Source organism: Bufo gargarizans, unplaced genomic scaffold, assembly GCF_014858855.1.
Source record: "Bufo gargarizans isolate SCDJY-AF-19 unplaced genomic scaffold, ASM1485885v1 fragScaff_scaffold_625_pilon, whole genome shotgun sequence".
NCBI lineage: Eukaryota > Metazoa > Chordata > Amphibia > Anura > Bufonidae > Bufo > Bufo gargarizans.
The window spans coordinates 147222-163677 of NW_025334151.1; the positions used below are offsets into that span (position 1 = coordinate 147222).

General features: G+C 46.2%; 1 long non-coding RNA gene across 1 annotated transcript; it reads left to right on the top strand.

Moving 5' to 3' along the window:
• Nucleotides 1-12615: 12615 nt before the first annotated feature.
• LOC122922690 lies at nucleotides 12616-16444 on the top strand. The gene is made up of 4 exons (XR_006387179.1): nucleotides 12616-14330; nucleotides 14437-15151; nucleotides 15251-15969; nucleotides 16077-16444. It is a non-coding gene; the product is annotated as an uncharacterized LOC122922690 (long non-coding RNA).
• The last annotated feature ends 12 nt before the right edge of the window (nucleotides 16445-16456 follow it).

The following is a 16456-nucleotide window of genomic DNA, read 5'->3' on the forward strand; positions in this document are numbered from 1 at the left end:
TTCAACACCCAGGAGGAAATCGAAAGGTTTGGGATAAGATGATTGAGTACCGTTATAGGAGTACAGGGTGGAAATGGTCCAGGTTCGCATAAACATCGTTTGTGGTATTGAGACCAATTATCCAATGACATAGATACTAATGTTGGAAGCAGTGGGCGGTTGAATGACGGGTGGAGAGCAGCCAATAGGAACATTTTAAGGCTGTTGCCTGGAGATAAGATTGCCTCAATATGTACCCACTGTTTATTATAATTATCCATCCACCATTCTCTTAACTGGGATATCTGTGTAGCTAAAAAATAGTCATAAATATTTGGGAGGCCCAGCCCACCTCGATTTTTAGCTCTCTGCATTATTGTAGTAGCTATCCTAGGTTTATGTTTTTTCCAAACCAGAGCATTAATTATCTGACTACACTTCCTGAAAAAGCTAGTTGGAGGGGTAATGGGCAATGCCTTAAATATATACAATAGTTTAGGGAGAGTAAACATCTGAAAAGATGCAATGCGACCTACCCAAGAGATCTCAAACCTACCTAATTTATCTAGATCCTTCTCTAAGGTCTCCAAAAGAGGAAGATAATTTGCTGCATATAGCTTCTTAAATTAGTCTGTTAGCTTTATTCCCAGGTAGTTAATCTGGGTATCTTGCCAGTCCCGCCCAAAGCTATCTTTTAGTATCCTCCTCTGAATAGCAGGGATATTTATTGGAAGAGCTTGTGATTTTGCAGGGTTTAATTTATAAAAAGAGAGGTCTCCAAATCTGGATATAATATTTATGGAAGCTGTTAGAGACTTCTGGGGATTTGAGAGAGTCAAAATGATATCATCAGCATATAAGCTGACTTTATGTTCGGTCTCTCCTATGTTTATTCCCTCTATATTCGGGGATTGGCGTAGGGCTTGGGCTAACGGCTCTATGCTCAAAATGAAAATCAAGGGGGATAAGGGGCAACCCTGGCGGGTACCATTAGATATATTGAAGGGGTCTGAGAGCGCCCCCATAACCCACACTCTAGCGTTAGGTTGAGTGTAGAGTGCTCTGATAGCCGCCAGGATAGCTCCAGAAAATCCCATCCTTGACAATACCGAGAAGGCGAACCGCCAATTAATACGGTCGAACGCCTTCTCGGCATCTAGTGTGACCAAAAGAGCAGGAATTTTCAGCCTCTGGACATAGTCCATGATATTTAATGTCCGCCTAATATTATCCTGTATTTGCCTACCTCTTACAAATCCCACTTGGTCTACATGAGTGAGAGTTGTGATGTGAGGAGCTATCCGTCCCGCTAAAATTTTTGCATATATTTTTACATCTGTATTTAACAGCGAGATCGGGCGATAGCTCCCCACATCATCTGGAGGGGGGTCGGTTTTCGGTATAGTGACTATAATTGCCTCCAAAGTCTCCTTTGGAGGCTGGCTAGTTCTCGCTATTTCCACACAGAATTGACATAAATAGGGAGAGAGTTCTTTTTGAAATACCTTATAGTACTCACTTGATAGCCCGTCTGGTCCTGGGGCTTTGTTGTTAGGTAATTTTACAATGGCATCAAGAACTTCTTGTTCTGTCACTGGGGAATTCAATTCCATTAATTGAGCCTCAGTAAGATGTGGGAGATCAAGGGTACTCAGGAACTGATCTATGTCTTCTGCTGTTGGAGGAGATCTATCTAATGGTGATTCCAGATTATATAGAGTTCTATAGAATTTTTGAAAAGAGTTTGCTATTCCTTGAGGATCTATGATCTTTTTATCTGCCGATTTTGACCTAATAAACGGAATCTTAGTCCTAGTAGTTCTCTCTTTCAATCTACGAGCAAGCAGTTTCCCCGATTTGTTATCTTGTGCATAATATTTTGCACGGGTCTTTTTTAGATCCCTTTCATATTTATAAAGGAGATGCGCTTTTAGTTGAAGACGAAGATTTTGTATTTGGGTTGTTATAGTGGAAGAGGGATCTGTTTTATTATTAGACTCTAGAGACTTGATCTCTGTAATAAAGCTATTCGTCCGCTCCTCTCTGTCTTTCTTTGCTCTAGAGCCAATCTGGATGAACAACCCTCGGATGAATGCCTTGTGGGCGTTCCAGAGGGAAAGGGGGCTGGACACCGATCCATCATTAATATGAAAAAATTCTTTTAGACCTTTCTGCAAGAATTTTTTATATCTAGATTGTTCCAATAAGGAGATATTATTACGCCAGGGAGCATAAGGAGGTCTGTTTATGGTTTCCTCAATCGATAGAGTAACAGGGGCATGGTCAGACCATGTAATCGTTCCTATTGTGGATTGCGTAGCTTTACATAACAGATGTCGATCCACTAAAAAAAAATCAATCCTGGAATAGGTTTGATGGGCGTTTGAAAAAAAAGAATAATCTCTTTCTCCATCGTGGTGAAACCTCCAAACATCATAAAGATCCTCTTTCAGTAGGAGGGAGTTGAGGCTCCGGGAGTAAGACGCAACTCCAGATGAAGAATCCAAAATTGGATCCAAAATAGAGTTAAAGTCTCCCCCCCAGAGGACCAAACCCCTCCTAACAGAATTCACTTTATTTATCAGTTTCTTTAAAAAATGCACCTGATGCCTATTAGGAGCATATACAAAGACCATAGTATATATCAGGTTATTTATAGATGCAATAATGATAATATATTGACCGTTCTGGTCTATTATAGATTTGAGCAACTGAAACGCAACCGAGTCCCTGATTGCCACCATGACCCCTCTCTGTTTTTTGACATAGTGGGAATGAAAAACATAAGGAAAATGGGGATTATTGAGCCTATTAGCATCGTCTCTCAGCAGGTGCGTTTCAGTTGCGCAAATAATATCCCCTTTCAGATTTTTTGCTTCCCTCCTGAGCATGGACCTCTTAAATGGGCTATTAAGGCCCTTCGTATTCACTTCTATGATTTTAAGAACCATATAAAAGGGAAAAAAATAAGGGTCCATATTCTGGAGAAGCTACTCTTAAATATAGAGCATACTTCCCCCTCAGCAGCCCCCCACACAATTAATACCAATTGACAAAATTCTCTATTGATGCACTGTTGAACAAAACATATATACCAAATAAATCTACATAAAACCCAAAAAAATAATAAATACAGAAATCTTTTTTGACAAACATTAAATCGGCATTTAATACCGATGACCATTCTATAGGGCATATACTTCGGCTCTTGGCCGAGAGGCGCTGCTCAGCACTGCAATAGAGAACTCTATTCCACTGACGGTCATACTATTCACCTATGGCGGGACCCCTTGCCCTGAGTAACTGCTTGCCAACCAGAATCTAGCGGGGTAGATGAGCTTTGGACCGGGATTTCCATCTTTATATTCCAAGCATCTAGCAATTGCTCCCGGATTCTAAGGAAGTTATCACATGGGCAGCCCCCAAATGATAAATCAAAACCTTAGTCGGGAACCCCCATCTATAGGAAATATTTTTAGATCTTAAAGCTAAAGTAAATGGACTGAGCAAGCGACGTTGTTGCAAGGTGGTAATAGACAAGTCTGCAAAAATCTTAATATGATCATACGGAGAGGGTAAAATGTCTGATTTCCTAGATGTCGCCAATAATGCAGCTTTAATATGAAAAAAATGCACCCGCACCAAAACATCTCTAGGTGCAGAGTTAGAAAGGTGCTTTGGTCTCATCACCCTGTGCACTCTGTCCATAGTCAGATCATATGGAGAGAGTTCTGGGATCAAGGCTTTCAGTGCGGCAAATTCCGGGGGATCTCAGAGGAAATTATGCCAAAAGATCTGACCCCTTACCTACAGAATTTAATGAAAGCCTTGATGCGGCACTGAGACCCTCATGTCCTTTATGGACTACATCAACAACATAAGACCGGAATTGAAATTCACCTTGCATCAAGATTCACAACGTGTCTCCTTCCTTGATACATGGGTGATCAGGGGAATCAATAACAGGATCACAACTGACTTATATGTCAAAGAAACTGATAGAAATAGCCTGTTATCATTCCACAGTAATCACCCTTCAGTAAAAAAATCACTGCCGTATTCGCAATTTAAAAGAGTGGCTAAAATTGTATCGGATTCAGACACACGTGATCTTAGGATGCAAGAAATGACACAAAAATTTCTGGATAGAGGTTATCCCTCTCAATTGTTACGTGAACAGAGGAATAAGATAGAAAGTCCTATAGCATCACAAAAAAAGACAGAGAAAGGACAGAGAATACCACTAATGGTAAAATACCATCCCTGGATGGATCGTGTAAAGGCAGTTGTTAACAAACACTGGAATATTTTACAAAGATCTTACCCTACAATTCAAGGATTTAGGGAATTACCGATGATGTGTTACAAACGCAATAAAAATATCAGAGACATGATAATCCGGGCAGATATAGGTAGTGACAGGACATCCCTGCGACAGCTCACTCTCTCTACAGTCAGGAAGGGAACCTTTCCCTGTCTGAACTGTGTCCACTGTTCAAACGTCATTAAAGGCTCCAACATATCACACCCACATACAGGACAACAAATTCCAATTCGGGGTCACTTTACATGTGACAGTAGTTTTGTAATCTATTTACTAAAATGTCCATGTGGGCTGTGCTATGTTGGAGAGACGACAATGCGTATAAAAGATTGAGTGGGGAAACACAAATCTACGATAAGGAAAGAAAGTACTTTGTTACCTATTCCTCAGCACTTCAAGAAAAAAAAAACACTGCATCTCACAATTGCGTTTTTAAATTACAGAGGAAGTGACCCTGCCTCGACGTGGAGGAAATCGGATCCAGATGCTCCACCAACGTGAAGCATATTGGATCCACCGGCTCGAGACGCTTCCCCTAAAGGCCTAAACAAGGAATATTCATTGAACAGCTTCATTTGAATCAATATGTGGAACGCATGATGATTTAATATATACATTGTGAAAATGTCTGTATCTGGTTCTATAATGGATCACTGACTGCTCAAATGCCTGGGAATATATAAGTTTAGATACATACTCTGCCGTACTCTATCCTTTGGTAGATTGAGCTTTGTTTGTACTGGGTTACGTAGACACATGATGTCACAATCATGTGACTGGGGGCGGATGCCTTCAATTAGAATCACATGACCACCCACATGATTAGGGGGCGGGTTATTTAAAATGTATTTAAATGGTGTATTGTATGTGTGGAATTGAGCTACCATCACCTGTTATTTGATAAAGGCACACACTGGTGCCGAAACGCGCGTCACAAATGGGTGACGAAAAAAAAAGAAGTTACCTTTCAGCAAAGAAACTACGGAGTGCTGGTCTTTCTATTACAATTATATGGGGATTTGACCTGCTGACCGCGCACCTGGATCCTAAAAGAAGTGCCGTCCATTTGTTTTCAATCAATACTTCTAGAGGGAGAGTCATGCCTGCCTGACCAAACCCACAGGACAGAAAAAAAGCAACTGGTCCTGTTGGGGACGGACTGTATAAGAGGGGGATTAATTAAATAATTAATTATTGATGATGCAGAATTTTATTCAACAAAAATTCCGCCTGTCCTGACCAGCTTCACAGGAGCAAATACCCCACTTGTGCTGCTGGTTAGGACGATAGGGAAAAAGTGTGGGGCTGGAGGACAATTAGTGTATAGCAGAACTGGCTCTTAGATGCCCATAGGAACCAATCAGATTCCACCTTTCTTTTTTCAAAGGAGCTCTGATTGGTTGCTATGGGTAACCACGGCAGCTTTACTTTACATCAGTTGGATAAATCCACCACCCGAGCCCTGTTCAAGAGCTTTGTGCTAGCATGTAACAACCATATCACTATTTGTACTATCGCTTTGGCCCTTCGTGAACTGCTCTGAAAGCTAATATACATAATGCTGCTTGGTTCACAGGCAGATTAAATAATTATATAGACACCATATGCTATGCTTATAATTACAGATAAGCAAATTTCATGTTATGAGATTTGCTCACGCTTTGTTTGGTGGTAAAAGCAGAATTGCGTTATGGATTCCGGACCATAACACAATTCTATGACGGAATGCCTTTATAGTCTAGGGGCTGCAATATGGACCCGAAACAGTCTCCGTTATGAAGGAGAGGACTCCTCTGCATAACAGAAACGGGACTGATCTGTTTTGCGGCCCATAGACTTCTATTATTTGCTCATCTCATGGTAAAAACCAACTTTTCCTTGCGGTGCACGTGTAGCTCGTCTGCAAGTTGTCCTCCACGCGTGTAGAAATCCTGAGTTGTAGTCCTGACAGATATGAGTTAATGGTTTATGCGCAGGCGCAATGTACAATTATAAAGAAACCAGTAATATTAATTAGCTTTTTAAGCTTAAACAAAAAATAATCCTACTCCACACTGCCGAGGGTCAATCTCCAAGAAACAGCGTTCTGTGGATTGATAACTGTCTTAGGCTACCATCACACTTGTGTTTTTGCCTGACCCGGCAGGGATCTGCAAAAAAGCTTCCGTTAATGATAATACAACCATCTAGAACACCATTGAAAGTCAATGGTGTATGGATCCGTTTTCTATCGTGTCTGAGAAAACGCATCTGTCCTGCATCGCGTGTCACGCCAGCTCCGTTTTGCTCCGCGTCCCATGACACAAAGAAAAACGTAGATTGCTGCGGTTTCCTCTCTGGTACTGGAACTCGACGCAATTTTCAGACAGCTGTCACATATACAAGCACAATGCATAGAGTAACCAGCATATATATAAATGTGTGTGTGTGTGTGTGTGTGTGTGTGTATATAAATATATTTAGTTTAATTCTGTCACTAGGCTACTTTCAAACGAAGATGAACATCTAGAGGGTGAAACCAGTGATGCAGTACCGTAAGTTAAAACTACTCATAAACCTATTTTTGCTTTGACTATAGAACCTTTGGTAGTACTCACACTGACAGTGGACTTTCTTTTTGTCATAGGGGGAGCCAAGCACCGCTGCTGCGTAAGAGATTCTCAGAAGCCGGCCTACACAAGAAGCACCACCTGGAATGTTCATTGTTTGACAACTATCGGCTTTACCTGAAGGATCATTAAGCAGATGGTAACTCCCCCACCCCTAATTTTTCTTTCTTTTATTAATGTAATAATTGCATTCATGGGTTGACACTGCCTGTTTATTTTCAGATGGAGAATGTTTCCAGATTCCTGCATTTTATGGATCCGGAGAAGATCAACCTTGACTTTCTACAAAACGTTGATAAGACTAAACAGTTTGTCAGCACTCTGTTAAGTTTAAAAGTATCGCGCGGAACGGTAAAAAACTATATCATTCATATAGGTAACTTTGCCAAGTACGTGGTGTCTGCCGACTTTACGGATGAGATCGATCAGAACAACAGAGAGGCTTCCGAGGTCTTTCTTAGAATTCTGAAGAAGCTGACAATGGAAATCAACGAAAAGGCTGCGAAAAAAAGGAAGCGGCTGTAAGTCCTATTAAGTTTAGTTAGTGAACAGTTTGGTATACATGTTCATGCCTTAACATAACTCTTGTTTTAACAAACACAGGCATCAGCCTTCTACCGAGGAGTGCCGCAAGGTGCTCCAAGTGTGAAGACATCTCTTCTCACGGGCAAATGCAGGCCAAGTGCTGGATGAAAAGGAAAAGCTGCTGGCCTGTTATTACCTGGAGGCATTGGTTATGATCAGGCACCTACGGAAACCATCTGCCGTCCAAAACATGGCTCTTGTTACAATTCTGACTAACCGACTTGCTATTCCAATCACTGCCTACTGACAGACAACCAGAGACGCCTCATCTAATGTAATTTTATATTTTATCGTTCTCTTACAGGTGAAGGAATGGCTGGAGAGGGACCGCTGCGAATATTCTGGCAACATGGTGACAATAGTAAAAATGTCGGACTGTGTCATCGTGCTAACTGAAGAGGAGGAGGGAGTGTTAACCCTCTCCTGAAACAACATACCTGTTTCTTTGTATGTTCTCTCTCTTTTTCTTTTTTCCACCCAATAAATATGTACAGCACCAGTCCACCTAGGGTTGGTGCTGTGGGACTGCAGGTGGCCCCCATATGTTGGGGGTATCGTTTTAACTCCCCCCCCTTTCTATCCTCCTTGTCTCCAGGGATTTGTGGGTTAAGCTTTTCCCAGAATCCCTTGGCCGTGGCACTGAAGCTCCTCCCTCGGGGGGGGGGGGGGGGGGGCTATATATTTCCCCTCCTTCCTTCCGGCCGGTCTCTTGGCTGTCGGAACGTCTCCTGCTTAGCACTCTCCTTGCCAAGATGCCCGCAGATGAGGCCCTTAGGGAGGCGCTACTGGCGCGTTTTTCTGCTGAGGGAGAAGGATGGTTGACAGCAGTTTTGGACGGTTTGTCCCTTCCCTCCCCTCACCCTCCGGCTCCTTCCCTGTACCTGCCTGCTGCGGCTCCCGATTCCTCTGTGCCAGTGCGAGGTCGGCGGTCTGCTCGCCGGACCCGCCCCACGCCCGCTTAGGCCATAGCCCCCCACTGCGGTCGGTTCCCCCTCACCTCCAGGGCGCAGGTTCCAATGTTGCTGGTGGTCCTGTAAGGGGGAGAGAACGTTCCGTGCGCTCTTCTTTGCAGGCCCCGCCCCTTCCTGTCCCGTCGGCTGGCACTTCCTCCCACCGGGTTTGCGCGCTCATACATGAGGCAGCCGCGACCATGGGAGCGCAGGCAAGCTCCTCGTCTCTGTCGGAGCAGCCTCCCACTCCTCCACCCTTTCTCCACTATTGTTGAGCCCCTGCCACCAGTAGATAATGGTGGCGCGGTATCGCAGCTGCACATTCCTGCCGCAGAGGTAGGAGGGGTTACCCCCCCTCCCTCCTACTTTCTCAAGTTGAGGCTGGGGGTGCGCTTATGAGTACTCCCGTGGCTGCTACCCCCTCTGCCCCTATACTGCAGCCTTCTGCTTTCCCTGCACCTCCTCCTCCTTCCACTGTACCCACCCGGAGACGTTGACGCCGTTCGCCTTCCTCCTCACCTGTGGAGTACAGGCATCGGTCCCGCCATGCTTCTGGTAGGCGCCAGTCCCGACACATCACAGGGATTCCGGGAGAAGACGGCGCTCCAGATCCTCAAGGTGGCGCTCACCGTCATCTGCGGATGTTTCGACGAGTGAATCTGGGGAGTCTGGCTCAGTGACACACACAATTCGCAAGAGGCGGGAGCCTGTCTCTACTTCCAGGACCCCTAGCCTGGTTCCTCCTCCGATTGGTCCATCTTCGGTTCCAGATCCTTCTACGAGTGCTGCGGTTTTTCCTCCTGTGCCTTAAGGGTCCGTCTTCAACTCAGAGTTCTGAGGTTGTTTCAGCCCTTAAGGCTGTGCTAGGTAAATAGCAATCTGTCTCACACCCCCTCCCCCTCCTCCTCTGTCGCAAACCCCCCCCCCCCCAAGTTTTAGCGTCATTACACAAGGACTCTTTCTTTTGCGGGGTTAGCCCACTAGGGGCTCACTTGGCGGAGGAGATCAGGGAGAAGATATGGGCAAATCAGTACGTGGATATTTGGTCCCTAGTCACCATTGACCAACAATCCGTGGATAAAGAGCGACGTCCTACTGACAAGACGTACGAGCGGCGCCCACGGGTCGCAAAAACCATGAATAATTGGCTACAGGCCTTTTCAGTGTTAGGTTGTGTGATGGATCAACGATATCCTGAGCGTTGTTCGGAGCTATTTATTTACCAGGATGCAATATATAGCGCTTATAAGGCACACGGTGGTTCGGCGTGGTGGAGATACGACGAGGAGTTTCGTCGCCGTTTAGCTCTACAACCCGAAATGGGGTGGGGAGTTAAGGCCACTGATGTCTGGCTTTGCCTGATGTTAGCTCAGAGGCCCTTTCCCGGAGCGGCTGCCGGTCCTGGTTCCTCAACCGCGGGATCGGTGGCCGTTCGCCGTCCAGGAACCTGCTGGTTGTTTAATGAGGGCCATTGCTGATTCGCAGGCCTCTGCAGGTTTAAGCATGAATGCTCCTCCTGTGGTGCCTCCCACGCAGCCATTCGTTGCCCTCGACAACCCGCTAGGCTCCAGAAATCCGCCCACCCTAGTGACCCGAAAGACCCCAGTGACCGTCTCCGAGATGTCCCCCTGGCTAGATCTGTACCCCAATAAGCCTGACGCAGCACAATTGCGTTCTGGTTTTACGTACGGGTTTTTTATACCTTTTGTCTTGAGCAGGCTTCAGTTTTTTTTTTCTCGTAACTTGCAGTCTGCCCAGGAACATCCCGCGGCCCTTTGGGAAAAAATATCTAAGGAGGTCTCTTTAGGCAGAATTGAGGGCCCCTTTCTGTCCCCTCCTTTCCCTAATCTTCGGGTGTCACCTCTGGGGGTGGTTTCAAAGAAAGACGCGGGTAAATTCCGTTTAATTCATTACCTCTCCGTTTAATTCATCCCACCCCAAGGGATCCTCTGTAAATGATGCCATCCCCGAGGAGGATTCCTCGGTGTCCTATGTTTCCTTTGACAGGGCTGTTGCTTTAGTCAGGCAGGCTGGTCGGGAGGCCCTATTGGCGAAATCGGACATAGAGTCCGCCTTCCGCTTGCTTCCGGTTCATCCGGACTGTTATCACCTATTGGGCTGTTATGTTGACGGTTTTTATTTTTGTGATACTTGTTTGCCCATGGGTTGTTCTATTTCTTGTCATTATTTTGAGATGTTCAGCACCTTTTTAGAATGGGTAGTTAGGTACGAAACTGGTTCACGGTCCATTATTCACTGTTTGGACGATTTTTTGTTTGTGGCCCCTGATTCTGATGATTCTTGCTTTCATCTCCTAAATACCTTTCTCCAGCTTATGAGACGTTTTGGTGTTCCTCTCTCCCCGGATAAGACCGAGGGTCCTAGAACTTGTCTGTCTTTCCTGGGTATTGAAATGAACACGGTTGACATGGTTTTCAGACTCCCCAGGGATAAGTTAGATAAATTGCTTTCCCTGATAGAAGATTTCCTGTCGGCGACTAAGGTCACTCTGCGGCAGCTACAGTCTCTGTTGGGTTTATTAGTGTTCGCCTGCAGGGTCATGCCTATGGGCAGGGTTTTTTCTCGCCGCCTGTCGCTTGCCACCCGGGGTTTGAAGTCACCATGCCCTCATGTCCGTGTAACTAAATCCATGAAGTCTGATTTGCTTGTATGGCGCCAATTTTTAGCATCTTACAATGGCCACACGTGTTTTTTGTTCCCTGTATTGACCAACTCAGAGCTCTCTTTGTTTACTGACGCTTCAGGTTCCTGTGGTTTTGGTGCCATTTTTAATAATTCGTGGTGTGCCTCGCGGTGGCCTGAGCCTTGGGCAGCGTCTTGCCTTTGCAGGAACGTAACTTTGCTTGAATTATTCCCTATCGTGGTAGCCGTCGAAAGTTGGGGTTTATAGTTTGCAAACCGTCATATTTGTTTCTGGGCGGATAACTTGAGTGTGGTTCACTGCATTAACAGTTTATCTTCCTCGTCCCTTCCGGTTCTGAGCCTTCTCCACCATTTGGTGTTGCGTTGCCTGGAATTGAACATCTTTTTCAGGGCCCGTCATGTTCCCGTTGCATGTAACCTTATTGCTGATTCTCTCTCTCATTTTAATTGGCAGGAATTCCAGAGCGGAGCAGGATGGGGTGCAGTGCCCAACACACCTTTGGCTGCAGGTGGATGGGAGTTGATGTCCTTGATTTCCTCTTCAGTGACCCCGGCGACGTGGAGAGCTCATGGTAAGGCATGGGGGGAGTGGCTTAGATTAGCCGGATCACGGGATGTAACTCCTGATGACGTGAAACTGGAGATCATGGTTGAATTCTTACTGCGCTTGCGTTCACTGGGTTCCTCAGCGGTGGTCGCACAGCAGCGCCTCTCCGGCGTGGCCTTTTATTTTCGCCTGCTTGGGTGGCTCGATGTCACCAAGCATTTTTTAGTCACACAGGCGTTGCGGGGTTGGCGTAAAGAATCCATCCGGCGTGAATGTCGCCGCCCTATTTCATACTCGCTACTCGTCAGGTTGGTGTCGGAGTGTTCGGTAACTTGTGGTTACCCTTTCGAGGCCCTCCTGTTATCTGTCGCGTTCGGCCTAGCCTTTTTCGCTGCCCTTCACATCTGCGAGCTGGTACCTCCTTCTCGCCATAAGCCCGGAGGACTCCTTTTTCGGGATGTGGCGTTTGGCAAGGGGTAAGTTAGGGTAAAAATTTGCCGTTCCAAAACTGACACGTATGGTCACGGGGCTTGGATCCCTCTTCACCCCATACCGGGTCCCGTTTGCCCAGTTCATTTGGTGACCTCCTACCTAGCGGTTAGGCTCGGAGGCGATAATTTCCCGGTGCACCAGGATTGCTCCCCGCTCACCAGGTACCAGTTTTATTTACTTTTTCAGCGCTGTCTAGTGTCTGTAGGTTGTAACCCACGCGACTTTGGTACGCATTCGTTCCATATAGGTGCGGCCACGGAGGCGGCTAGGGCCGGCCTTTCTGAGGCTGATGTTATGCGAATTGGTCGATGGCGTTCCCTTTGTTTTGCCAGTTATATTCGCCCCGACCTGTTGCCATTGATCTGAGCAGCTAATGCAGGGTTCAGGTGGGCATATTCCAAACCCCCCCCACCCCCCCAAAAAAAGAGTAATTTATAATAATGAGATGGGATTTATATAGACATATTTAATCTACATAACTGTATGTCACTGTTCGCGGGAGGTGCAATTGGTTGTTCCATGGTGTTCTGTTTCTTAATTCCATGTTTTATATTTATATGCTGTCTTTTCAGGGATTCCCTGGCCGGCCGTAAGGATCCTCGGTCACTCTTATGTCTTTTGGGCGGCACAAAGAGCTGAATGCAGACAGGGAGGCCGGACCTTGGGCTTTCGTGAGGTCGATGTTTTCTGGCGGGGTATTAGGGGCCTTCGCTGGCCTCAGGTTCTCTCGGAGGTTGTGGGAATCAGCCGGTCCATCTCCGGCCTAGTGATTCTGGTTGTCCATGCCGGGGGAAATGATCTCTGCTCCTTACGACTCGCGGAGCTCATGACCTTAATGCGTTCCGATATGGAACGTTTTTCTTTTTTCCCTGAACTGGTCCTTGTTTGGTCGGAGATCATCCCCCGAGTGGTTTGGCAAGAAGCTCGGGACCCAGACGCAATGGAGAAATGTCGTAGAACCATTAATTCCTGTATTTCCAGGTTTATTAGATCCCGGGGCGGTGTAGCCGTTCGCCACCGGCAGCTGGAGGGCGACAACCGTGCATTGTTGAGGGCCGATGGTGTCCACCTCTCCGACGTTGGTTGGATATCTTCCTCTCATGGCTTCAGGACGGGGTTGAACAAGCCATGTTTTTGTTGGGTGGTGGTCGGAGCCCAGTGTAGGTGAGTGGGCTCCTCCATGGCGGTTTGGAGGCAATCGGAATACCCGGTGTGAAGTGTAAAGGGCGGACTTGCCCGCTGCGAGGGCAGCGGCCGGCATACCGCTCCATATAACGGTTTTGGAGCAGTTCTAAAGCTCGTGGTTTTGTTATGTTCGGTAACGAATAAAGAAAGCTGTGGCCGATCACCACCCAACTCAGTGGCGTCATGTGTGTTTATTGGGTAAGAAGGTTTCAATTGGCAGGAGGATAGAGGGGCGTTTTGGTTGCTCGACCTATCTGCAGTCATGTCAAGCACATGATTAACACATTCCGCTCTACATTTACAGCTATTCGATATTTACTTCCGGTGCATACGACACACATTGCTGAAAGCGGAGTCAAGCGCTGAGAATTGTTTTTTCCTTTCCACAACGGGAAAACCGATAACCAATCCGAGCAAGGACCTGCAGAGGTTTCAAGAAAAGTATGTTTTTCAGCAGGAACCATTCACAAACAAAGATGCAATAGAGGCCGTCGAGAGGTGGGCACTCCAGAATCTCAGCGTCGACGACAAAGATGCTTTGAAACAGTATCTGCACCTGGGAGATCCTAATGAAGGCAGGTTGTATTTTGCATAATTTGGACAGCAATACACCGGGGTAAGAGTTGATTTTTATCCTCAATTATATTACGTTTTTATGGTTGTTTACTCAGTTCTCACCCACTGTACCCACAAAAAGATCTGCATATCTTTTTAATTTCAGAGACCTTCATCAAGAAAGAGGCAAAGGAGTGAAGCAGACGAAATATCAGAAGAGCAACAGGAGGGAGAGCGAAGTGAAGTAGAAGATCCTGAAGAAGTCGTGGCGGACGTCAGGGAAGAATCCTTCAAGAGGCTGCTGAGATGGTGTCCAGTGAGACTGGACCACCCACTTCCATCACTGACGACTTGTAAAGACATCAATCAGCGCCATGCTTAGTACTGTCAGGACAGATGGCGCAGGAGACGGTACCAGATGCCTATAAGTGACGCCGTCGGTAAGTTAATTTTCTGCCGCTTAAAATGAGATTGTCATTTGGCATGTATGTTTTAACGGCTGCTTTAACATCCCTTTTTTTTTTTTTTTTTTATGATTTCTCCTAGAACACTTCAGGAGCCTTCCCACGGAAGAGAAGGTTGACATCTACATGGAGCGACAGAGCTGGACAAGCAACCTCCCCAAAGCTTGGGATGTTCTAAAGGCTTGGAAACCTCCGCAGTCGTGAAGAAAGCACGGACGCTTTCCGAACTTTGAGGCAAAGGTGGCCTCTCAGGACTGGGAAGGGCTAGTCGCTGTCGAGGATCAAGCGAAAGGGGGGATTCGCCTTAAAGACCACTCAAGTCTTTAAAAAAGGAGAGTTTGTCTGCGACTATCATGGAGTCTTGATGGATGGGAAAGAAGGATAGGTGCAGCGCTCCATCACCGACGGGAAGTGCTACATCTACTTCTTTAGGCACGAAGAAAAAAAAATGTGTGTGAATGCTACGAAGGCTCACCCACTGTACCCACAAAAAAAAATCTGCATATCTCTTTAACTTCACAGACCTTCATCAAGAAAGAGGCAAAGGAGTGAAGCAGACGAAATATCAGAAGAAGAGCAACAGGAGGGAGAGCGAAGTGAAGTAGAAGATCCTGAAGAAGTCGTGGCGGACGTCAGGGAAGAATCCTTCAAGAGGCTGCTGAGATGGTGTCCAGTGAGACTGGACCACCCACTTCCATCACTGACGACTTGTAAAGACATCAATCAGCGCCATGCTTAGTACTGTCAGGACAGATGGCGAAGGAGACAGTACCAGATGCCTATAAGTGACGCCGTCGGTAAGTTAATTTTCTGAGGCTTAAAATTAGATTGTCATTTGGCATGTATGTTTTAACGGCTGCTTTAACATCCCTTTTTTTTTTTATGATTTCTCCTAGAACACTTCAGGAGCCTTCCCACGGAAGAGAAGGTTGACATCTACATGGAGCGACAGAGCTGGACAAGCAACCTCCCCAAAGCTTGGGATGTTCTAAAGGCTTGGAAACCTCCGCAGTCGTGAAGAAAGCACGGACGCTTTCCGAACTTTGAGGCAAAGGTGGCCTCTCAGGACTGGGAAGGGCTAGTCGCCGTCGAGGATCAAGCGAAAGGGGGGATTCGCCTTAAAGACCACTCAAGTCTTTAAAAAAGGAGAGTTTGTCTGCGACTATCATGGAGTCTTGATGGATGGGAAAGAAGGATAGGAGGTGCAGCGCTCCATCACCGACGGGAAGTGCTACATCTACTTCTTTAGGCACCAAGAAATAAAAAATGTGTGTGAATGCTACGAAGGCTCACCCACTGTACCCACAAAAAAAATCTGCATATCTCTTTAACTTCACAGACCTTCATCAAAAAAAGATGCAAAGGAGTGAAGCAGACGAAATATCAGAAGAAGAGCAACAGGAGGGAGAGCGAAGTGAAGTAGAAGATCCTGAAGAAGTCGTGGCGGACGTCAGGGAAGAATCCTTCAAGAGGCTGCTGAGATGGTGTCCAGTGAGACTGGACCACCCACTTCCATCACTGACGACTTGTAAAGACATCAATCAGCGCCATGCTTAGTACTGTCAGGACAGATGGCAAAGGAGACAGTACCAGATGCCTATAAGTGACGCCGTCGGTAAGTTAATTTTCTGCCGCTTAAAATGAGATTGTCATTTGGCATGTATGTTTTAACGGCTGCTTTAACATCCCTTTTTTTTTTTTTTTTTTTATGATTTCTCCTAGAACACTTCAGGAGCCTTCCCACGGAAGAGATGGTTGACATCTACATGGAGCGACAGAGCTGGACAAGCAACCTCCCCAAAGCTTGGGATGTTCTAAAGGCTTGGAAACCTCCGCAGTCGTGAAGAAAGCACGGACGCTTTCCGAACTTTGAGGCAAAGGTGGCCTCTCAGGACTGGGAAGGGCTAGTCGCCGTCGAGGATCAAGCGAAAGGGGGGATTCGCCTTAAAGACCACTCAAGTCTTTAAAAAAGGAGAGTTTGTCTGCGACTATCATGGAGTCTTGATGGATGGGAAAGAAGGATAGGAGGTGCAGCGCTCCATCACCGACGGGAAGTGCTACATCTACTTCTTTAGGCACCAAGAAAAAAAAATGTGTGCGAA